Source organism: Neolamprologus multifasciatus, chromosome 14, assembly GCF_963576455.1.
Source record: "Neolamprologus multifasciatus chromosome 14, fNeoMul1.2, whole genome shotgun sequence".
Lineage (NCBI taxonomy): Eukaryota > Metazoa > Chordata > Actinopteri > Cichliformes > Cichlidae > Neolamprologus > Neolamprologus multifasciatus.
Window position 1 is genome coordinate 4,089,088 of NC_140452.1, and position 9,267 is coordinate 4,098,354.

General features: G+C 39.9%; 1 pseudogene; it reads left to right on the forward strand.

Annotated features, from left to right (window-relative positions):
• Nucleotides 1–466: 466 nt before the first annotated feature.
• LOC146503269 (uncharacterized) lies at nt 467–4,715 on the forward strand (annotated as a pseudogene).
• The last annotated feature ends 4,552 nt before the right edge of the window (nt 4,716–9,267 follow it).

Here is a 9,267-nt window from a genome sequence, read left to right on the forward strand (position 1 = left end):
GCAAAATAAGAGCTAATAATCAAATCAAAATTTATTTATATAGCACATATTAAAACAACAATGTTGACCATAGTGCTTCGAAGTCAGTAAAAACACGAGACAATTAAAACAAACAATAAAACAGGACAACAAACAATAGGTAACAACACAATAAGCTAAAACAGCCAACTAGTTAGAATCAAAAGCCAAAGTAAAAAGATAAGTTTTAAGACGTGATTTAAAAGACTGGATAGACTCGGCAGTACGAATATGAACAGGGAGGTTATTCCAGAGTCTGGGTGCCACGGTTGCAAAGGCCCGGTCTCCTCTCAACTTCATTCGAGATCTAGGTTGTGCTAGGAGCCTGTGATTGGATGATCTAAGTGCTCTGTTGGGATTGTATAAGTGGAGTATTTCAGAGAGATAGGTGGGAGCTAAATTATTCAGAATTTTAAAAGTGAACAAAAGAATTTTAAAATATATTTAACAGGGAGCCGATGTAGTTTGGCTAAAATTGGAGTTATGCGTTCATAGATTCTCGTACCTGTTAAAAGACGCGCAGCTGCATTTTGAATTAGCTGAAGCCGGTAAAGAGAAGAGTAATAGGCGAGCTGTTCCACTCCTGTAACACACCTGCACTCCTGTAGAGAGCTTGTGTGCGCCTAGATGTGCTGCGTGATGAAGTGAGAGAAATAGGAAGTAGAAGTAGCCCACTGTGCTAGCTTTGCCCTGTAAAATGTAATGTATATGTAAAGGATAAGCCAAGTATTACCTTTTATTTTGTGGAGAGGAAGTAGGCTAAAGCACCTGAGGCGAATTATTAGACTACATATAAACGTACATTGCATACATGCAGCATATGTGTGTGTGTGTGTGTGTGTATCTATGTATATGAGGTATAAATAAAAAGGTCAATGACATGGACCAATACGGCAAGGCCGGGATGGTCCACTTGGTAAAGTAAATCCGTTGGGCATCCTTTATGGCCTTTAGACAATAATTCTGATGGCAAAAGAACCAAACGGGACAGGCTGGAAAAAAAAGGGAACCCAAAGTAAAAAATAATGGAGGCCATATTATATGAATTGATGGCTTCAAAGTGTTGTATCATTATGTCCAAACAGCTTCTGTTCTATGTTGCTACTCGTCAGGTGGTTCTGGCTCAGCAAGTTCAATCTCACCACAGTCAAGTAGTTCCATGGATGTGGCTTTCAGACCTCGTCAACTGCCTGTCAACAGTTGGCATTTTCAATTTCAAATTCCTTGGCAGAAGACTCCATCTGATGTCATCAGGAAGCTGGAAACAGGGAAACGGCCAACAAGACGTGAGAGACTTGAAGTCATCCGACTCATTGTCAGTGAAGTCTTGACCATATGCCCAACACCTGGGAAGAAACACCTCAGTGAGACAGCAAGATGGATGACAAAGACCTACCCTGTGGCATTTACTGATGTAATTGAAGGGGAAGTTGTAGGCAGTGGGTGTGACGCTCTCACCAAACAGATGGTCAGCAGAGTGGATAACCTTAAGAGAGGAATGACTTCACTTGCCATAAAGAGACAGCTTATTAGCAGCAGTGGAGGAAAGGGTAGCACCACTCAAAAGAGAAGGCTAGACAGTTATGGGTGCAGAAACTGGCAACCAACACTGCTCCCGCCTGGTGAAACCCCTGGAAAGGAAGAGTTACAAAAAATGTACAGAGAAAGATGCTGTGACTCCAAAGCTATTGAGAATATGATGAGGGTCACCTTCGTCACTCAGAGACAGGACATTATTAGTGGAACTAATAACTGGCATGAAGATTCATTTTGAAGAGCTCACCGGCATGGACATGGGTGAGAATAACATAGCAAATAAATGTGCCAGAGTTGTTTCATTCCTTAAACACAATGACAAGACCGAGAGGATGGCGGCCATCTTCAGAGAAATGGAAACATCTAGCAAGAATGTTGCAGACATCAATGTTGCAGTGTTTCTTCCACTACTGCTCAAGTACTTCAATGAAGAGGAAGACCAGATGTTCTTCAAAGTGGATCAAACAACCCTGCCCTCTGAAGTGGACTGTACTGAACTCCCAAGTACACCATGCATTGAGTTTACTTGGGAGTTCCAGGAGTGTAAACTCAAGAAAACTTGAGTTTACACTCCTGAGTTGCTTTGTGGTCTGATTGGTTGTTGTGGCTTTCCTCAGTTCCATAGTAATGGTATAGTATAATAAAACCATTGACATTTGATAGGATTATTATGCTGCTAATTTCTGTCTGATTGGCGTAAGCATTCCTGGGATTTCCCTATACACAGAAGTTTGGGCACCTTGCAGTTGACCGGGGGGCCCAAGCTGCGTGCCAGTGTATGCAATTGATATACATCAGGTGTAACATAGCAGTTGTTAGAGTCATGTGTGGATTTGTTTTTTGTCTTTTTTAAATGTCGTTGTCCCCTTTCTCTTGTTCGTGTACACAACAGGAAACTCTACTTTGGCAGCAGAGCACTACATGTTATCTGTGGACCAGACCATTGTGAATGGCCGTATCACTGTCTTCAGCAAGGCACTTATCCTGATGTTTGGCTCTTACTATTGCATGAACATTTCCTATCCAGCAGGCCAAGCAGCAACCTTGGAATTCTTGCAAAGGTAAGGCGGCACCAGTCAGTTTTATACATTGAAACATCTCCTTTCATTTGCAGCTAAAGCGCACATGACTGAGCAATGCTAGAGTGTTGGGAAGATTTGTAGATTGATAAATCAACAAATGCTCAACATTTGCTTTTCAGATGTCTGTCTCTGAAATATCCTTGAGTAATGCTCATGTCAAGTTTGAGTAGTAGATGTTCACAGATGTTTCACTACCCTGAAATAGTATTTGCAATGGATACTCACAGGTTAACCAAACATCGTTGCATCACCCCTCTGTTCCACAATGACCTGTATGTCCAAACACACACTCAAAAGCATGTTCAATCTACACTTAGATTAATTGCAAACGTAAAAAACACTTACAGTCCAGTGCTGTGTTTCTTGATTAAGTTGTTGTTTTCCATTTGACAGATGACTCTTATGCTGCCCTCGTGGTCACACGTGACCATGTGAAGCTAGACAGCTAGCGAACAAAATAGACGAGATCTTCCACACAAGGCTTGCTTTTCTTGCTTTTAATGAAGATCCTTTGAAGCCTTATCCTCTCTCAAGGCTTCTCCTTGCTATTTCTTATTTGTAACTGAAACATACAGAAAGTGAAAATAAATTGCTAGCTAATACACATCTTAATGACAAACTTAAAGATTAGCCTAGCTTAACACGTGCGTTACATTAGCATCACAGTTAACTCCAGGTAAACATATATGAAAGTTATTTCTGAACATATTAATACTCACAAAGACGAACGTTTCCCATGGTACAAGCGTGTAGGGCACTTTTAACGTGTACATGAACTCGTTCACTCTTTTAATACTGCCGAAGCACTTTTCACAGCATTAACGCAGTGTTGCCAACTCCTCAGTAAGGAAAATCGCTATTGGTTGTCCTAAAAGTCGCTAGAAGTCGCTAAATGATGTCATCACCTAATTTGCATAATTGGTCATGCTAATGTAATTGTAACCTACGCTGCTGGAGAGAGAAATAACATCGTGGACGAGACATAAAGTGAGCAAAAAACGTCCTAAATGCAGTTAGAATTTATTTAGAACTACAAATTAAATTTCTTTTAGCAATTATTGTTTTTTGTAATGTCTTTCACGTCTTTTTTTAGCGACTTTTTATAGAAAAAAAGTCGCTAGGGGGTCTGAAAACTCGCTAAATATAGCGACAAAGTCGCTAAGTTGGCAACACTGCATTAACGGAGAAAACACGTCAAAGATATGCGAATGATCAGAGCGCTCCCTCGCTCCCATTTCCGCACATACAATACAAAGATCGCTTGTGATAACGATGTCTCACTCTGAGCAAATTTCGAACCCAGACATTTTAACTGTTTTTAGCATGAATTACTTCTAATATTTCTTAACTTTGAACTTATTTATCACTTTGCTTATGTAACTTAATCAGACTATGCACTAACTACTGACTTTTGACCAAAAGGCATAACAACTCTTTAAGATAAACCCTGACAAGGGATCCAAAGTGGTGCGGAACACATCTAAGACACACCTCGCGGTCAGTCCAAAGGTCCTGACGTTGATAACCAAAATTGCGGACTACGAGTGGAGAGCCTAAAAAGGTCTTATTTTCATCCTGTGGTTGACATAATCTGGCGTTCAGTAGCACTGGTCTCTGGTTCACAGCCAGTGTCAACAGCACAGGTGGTCCACTTGATAGGGGAAAAGTGAAATATAAGCTGCAACTCCTATTCACATATAGTTTGCATTCGCGCTAGCCAGTTTGTATGTTACTGTCTGCTGACAGGTATCTCTGTTCATGCTTCAGGTGTAGCATTGTCTTAAGTATTACCTTCATTTCAGTTTATTGTAAAAGGCTATACATTGACACTTGTGGTGCTTACTCTGCAAACACAGTACCATCCGTTCAGTTATTTTCATGGAAGTTTGTATTACAGTGACAACTTACAACATATCAGTTTATAATCAGTATAACACTGCGGCTTTTGTTTTACTCTATTTGTTCTTTGCATTTAATTCCATTTCACAATTCTCCAGGGGAACCCAAATGGCCAGCAGCATCCCTAACTGTGAGACTTTATGACAGCTAGGGCTACTTCTAATCCCCCCTCCCCCAACCAACCCCTCACCCAGATAGACAGAGTGTAATGATGTAGTATGCAGCGGGTTTGCCTTAGCGCCTTAATAGGTAGATGATGTACAATGCAATGAAGTCAGTTTTAGTAATTAATTGTGATCATTAAGAGTATTTAGTGTCCTCTTTTCGTTGCTCCAGATGTGGGGAGGCAGATGGACCTTCTCGGTGACCGTGTCCCCTTCTTTTGAATAGTTTTTCTTTTCAGCACAAGTGGTAGTTCTTGGGTTGTTCCAGGAATGGTTGTTTTTTGTCATTAAAATTCATGTTACTGATTGAAACAATGTCTCATGTCTTATAAGTAAGATACACATCTACAGACTGCTCATACACAATCAGGGGTTGACAGATATGACCCACAATCTTACAGTGAGCACACTTAATTCAAACTGACAGTCCAGTTTGAATTAAATTAGTGTAAATTACACTTCAAATCTAAATTTACATGTGATATTATGTAGTTTTGAAGCCAATATCTAGTTTTTTGACATGTTTTGACAGATAAATCAATTTATTTTGTGTTGTATAATGTAGTATTACATCAAATATAATTGAATATACAACTTTTTTACATCAAATGATGTTATTTAACCCAACTGTTAACTGTATATTTCTGTGGATTTAAGCATTATTATTCATATTGCCACATTCATTGACCTTGTTTGTAGGTCATTTCATTGTGTAATCACGTTAAAATGTTTCTAGTTTAATGTCTAAAAGCACTTGAAAAAGGCAAGATCCCATGTAAAATTAGCGCAACAAACTCTATTTTCATTACTGAAAATAACCGTATTTTTATGGGACAGTTATTTTCTCATATTTTACAGTAGTATTTTGCCGCCCCAGCTGCCGGAATATTACCGTTTCTTTAAGATTTTTTTTAACAGTGCAGATTTACACGACAGCTGCAAGTACCTGGGTATCCCACAGGCCACTGAAAACCAGGATAAAGATTCAGCCACAGCCAAATATCTCCAGAAAGTAATACAGGTGCTGAGGAACCAGCTGAATGGCAGGAATAAGATCGAGGTCATTAATTCATAGGCTCTATAGGTCATCTGATACCCAGCTGAAAGAATGTATTGCAGGAGATAGATGCCACTGATGTAAGGACATGGAAATTTCTCACAATGCATGGAGGCCTCCGCCTAGCAACCTGAGGCTTGACGAATCAACATCGACAACATCAGAAAGCGGGAGCACGAGAAAACTGAGAGATACCAACGGCTGAAGAACAACTAGAGCCAGTGTGTAAGGTAAAGTCCAAAGTTGTCTGGGTGGTAATAGGACTGCCTCAATTGCCAGCTGGCTCAGTCCAAAATGTGTACTGTTACGTTTTCTCTTAGGTCTGTGCAACTATAAATATCTAATAGGAAACTAAAGTGAAACAACATTCCCAACTAGATTAAAGCTTCTTTTAGAAGCACAGTGTGCCACATGGATCTATTCTCAGACGGCTTTTAGTGTAATGCAGTGCAAGGATGGAGTATATGGGGCTGGCATACATGAAGAAGGCTCCCCAGGGAGTGCATTCTTGGATGCAAATCAAACATACATCTTACCTCTTCTTCCAGATTTTGGAACAGAGTAAATCTTTGCAAAAACGCTCCAGGAGGCCACGCAAATCCTGGATTCAGATCTGATTCTTCTTCTTCTCATTATTCAACTTCATTAACTGGATGATTGCTGTTTTTAGAAGGACCAGAAACAAAATTAACTTCAGAACTTCGGTGCACATTCTGTCTCACTGAAACTTATTGCTTTATCCTTTCCAAAATAACAGCATGCCTATATGATGGTCATTATGACACTATTGAGTGCCCACAGTCATCACCCAATGACAAAAAAAAAAATCAGGTGACGCTGAACCATTCCTTAGTTATGCTGCTGTAGGCTCATATGTCACTTCTGCTTGTTAGTTACTTTTGGCGATGCTTTTCTGATTCTCACACATTCCAGAGAACCAGAATTAAAGACGGGCAGCCATCCCGGTTTCTGCTGGTAGTCTTCCAGTTCTTTCTCCTCAGTGTTGTCAGGCGCTGCTCTTATTATTTCAGCTATGTATCAGATGTCTGGTAGAACCCATGGATTAATGGCTGGGATCTTATTCCTCCCATTCAGCTGGTCTCTCAGCATCTGTATTAACGTCTGGAGATATTTAACTGTGGCTGAATCTTTATCATGGTCCCCCTTGGCCTGTGGGATACCCGGTACTTGTGTGATTATGTATGTTACTGCCACTCTTATCTCATCACATAGCCCACTGAAATGGGCTCCAAGATTGGATGGAAACACCACTATTGGCCCACATCGGAAACAAAAAGAATGAAAATGAGAATTCCCATTCATCTTTTTTCTTGATCACTTATCCAATTTAGGGTCAAGAGGAGGCTGGATCCTATGCCTCCTGCCATACCATGTTCACCAGTCCATCACAAGGCTAACACAGTGACACATTCACACTCACGAGCTATTTAGAGTCACCACTTAGCCAAAAATGCCACTCAGGCATAGGAGAACATGCAACTCCACACTCAATGGCTTCAGCTGCCCAGCCGATTCGAACCCAGAACATCCTCGCTGTGAGGTGACAATGCTGACCACTGCACCACCAAAGATAAAACCACCAATTTGATTGAATAATCTTTTTAAAGCTCGGTGAGCCATATTGATCTGTTCTCAAAAAGATCAGCTGCTTCGTGGATGTCCAGGGACTTTGAATAAATGTTGCCACACGTAACAGTTTAACCTATTGAAGGTTAAATGCTCAGATGTGGCAAGTCAGCTAGATTCACATTATGTGCCCATGAAAGGGGGTGCAGTGCCATGGCTGGGGTTAACTGCTGCATAGTGGCTTAATGTGCAGCTAAACAGAGTGGACCAACAACAAGAGCTACGCCTCACTGACCTGTATCTACACTCTCACACTCGCACACACACTTTGCAATGAATGTGTGTTGAACTGTGAAATGCACAAACACCCACTATCCATCACTCTGCTCTTTGGGAATTCACTCACACATGGACACATGGACACACAATCTATGCATCAGTGCGTTGTTTGGACTTCTGTAGATGGTAAAATGTCAGCCTATAAATAGGAATACATGATGTAACAGAGCAGGAACAGCAATTATACTCCCGTTCCTCCCTGTATTTACAGTATTAAGATTTCCTTTATTTTCCAGTGTACTGCTTGAAAGAAGATCATCTTTGTCCATGTCCAGTGACAAAAACAATACATTAAATAATGCTAAATAGTCAAAGGTTTGACTTTTATATGCTCTATAGCCATAAATTAAATGTAAACTCAGTAGTAGTTGCCTTCATTGCTTCTTGATGGTGTAGAGACTCAAACATCATTCGAATGGTTGAGATTTGGTGTCTGGGCAGTCTTTACACATCAGTGTTGGTTAAGTTACTTGAAAAAAGTAATCAGTAACTAATTACTGATTACTAATTACTTCCCCCAAAAAAGTAGTACTTTACTGATTACTTATTTTCAAAAGTAATTAGTTACTTAGTTACTTTTTAAAAACACGATTTACACCCTGAATAGGTGATAAAGCGATAGATCTTTCAGCCAAATTCTACTTTTTCTGCATAATCCATCATACAAAATGTAATCAAATGGAAAAGTCTCTTTTTAAAACTTGTTTTATTAGTTTTAATCTTTTAACTTTATGCATCAAACAAAAATTGTATTATCTGCAACATTCTCTGACTGGAAGAAATTAGTTTAATATTTAAACCTATTTTCTGCACATTCCAGCACATAAAATAAAATATTTTTTGTGTTTACACTCAGTCTTTCAAATAGATGCAAGTAAAACACAGCAGAAAATAAATAAAGTCAAAGACTAGCGGTCCTGTTGCTCTATTTTCACCTGTAAAGCAGGAGTGGGGTAGGCGGAGGTTTACCCTGGTGCAGGTGTGCAGCGGTCAGTGGAAGAATCCGCGAGTTTCTCTGTGAGTTTCCCATTACGTCGTAGCTACTCGGTGCTTGCTCAGAAGTTTAGGGGTTTTTTCGCTGTAAAAAGAAGTTTTCTTCCCACGCACAACGGACACTAATGTTTTTGTCACTTTTTATGGAATCAAACTCAAAGTAAGGTCAGTACTTCCACGCTTTAAACGCTGCACGCTCATACTCTCTCTGCACTCGATATATGATCCATTGTTGATCTGCACACAGCTGTTGTCACAAACGTCGCACTCGCTTACGTCACTGTCATGAGACATTCTCGCAAAAAAATCACGGTTTTAGTAACGCAGTAACGCAGCGTTTTACGGGAAAGTAACGGTAATCTAATTACCATTTTTGCAATAGTAATCCCTTACTTTACTCGTTACCTGAAAAAAGTAATCAGATTACAGTAACGCGTTACTTGTAACGCGTTACTTGTAACGCGTTACTGCCCATCTCTGATACACATTATGGTTCATATAATTTTCACACACATCAAATCGGATTTGAGCACTGACATCCTAGAAAAAAATAGAAACATTTCATTCTAGGACAAAGGAACTGATGTGACAT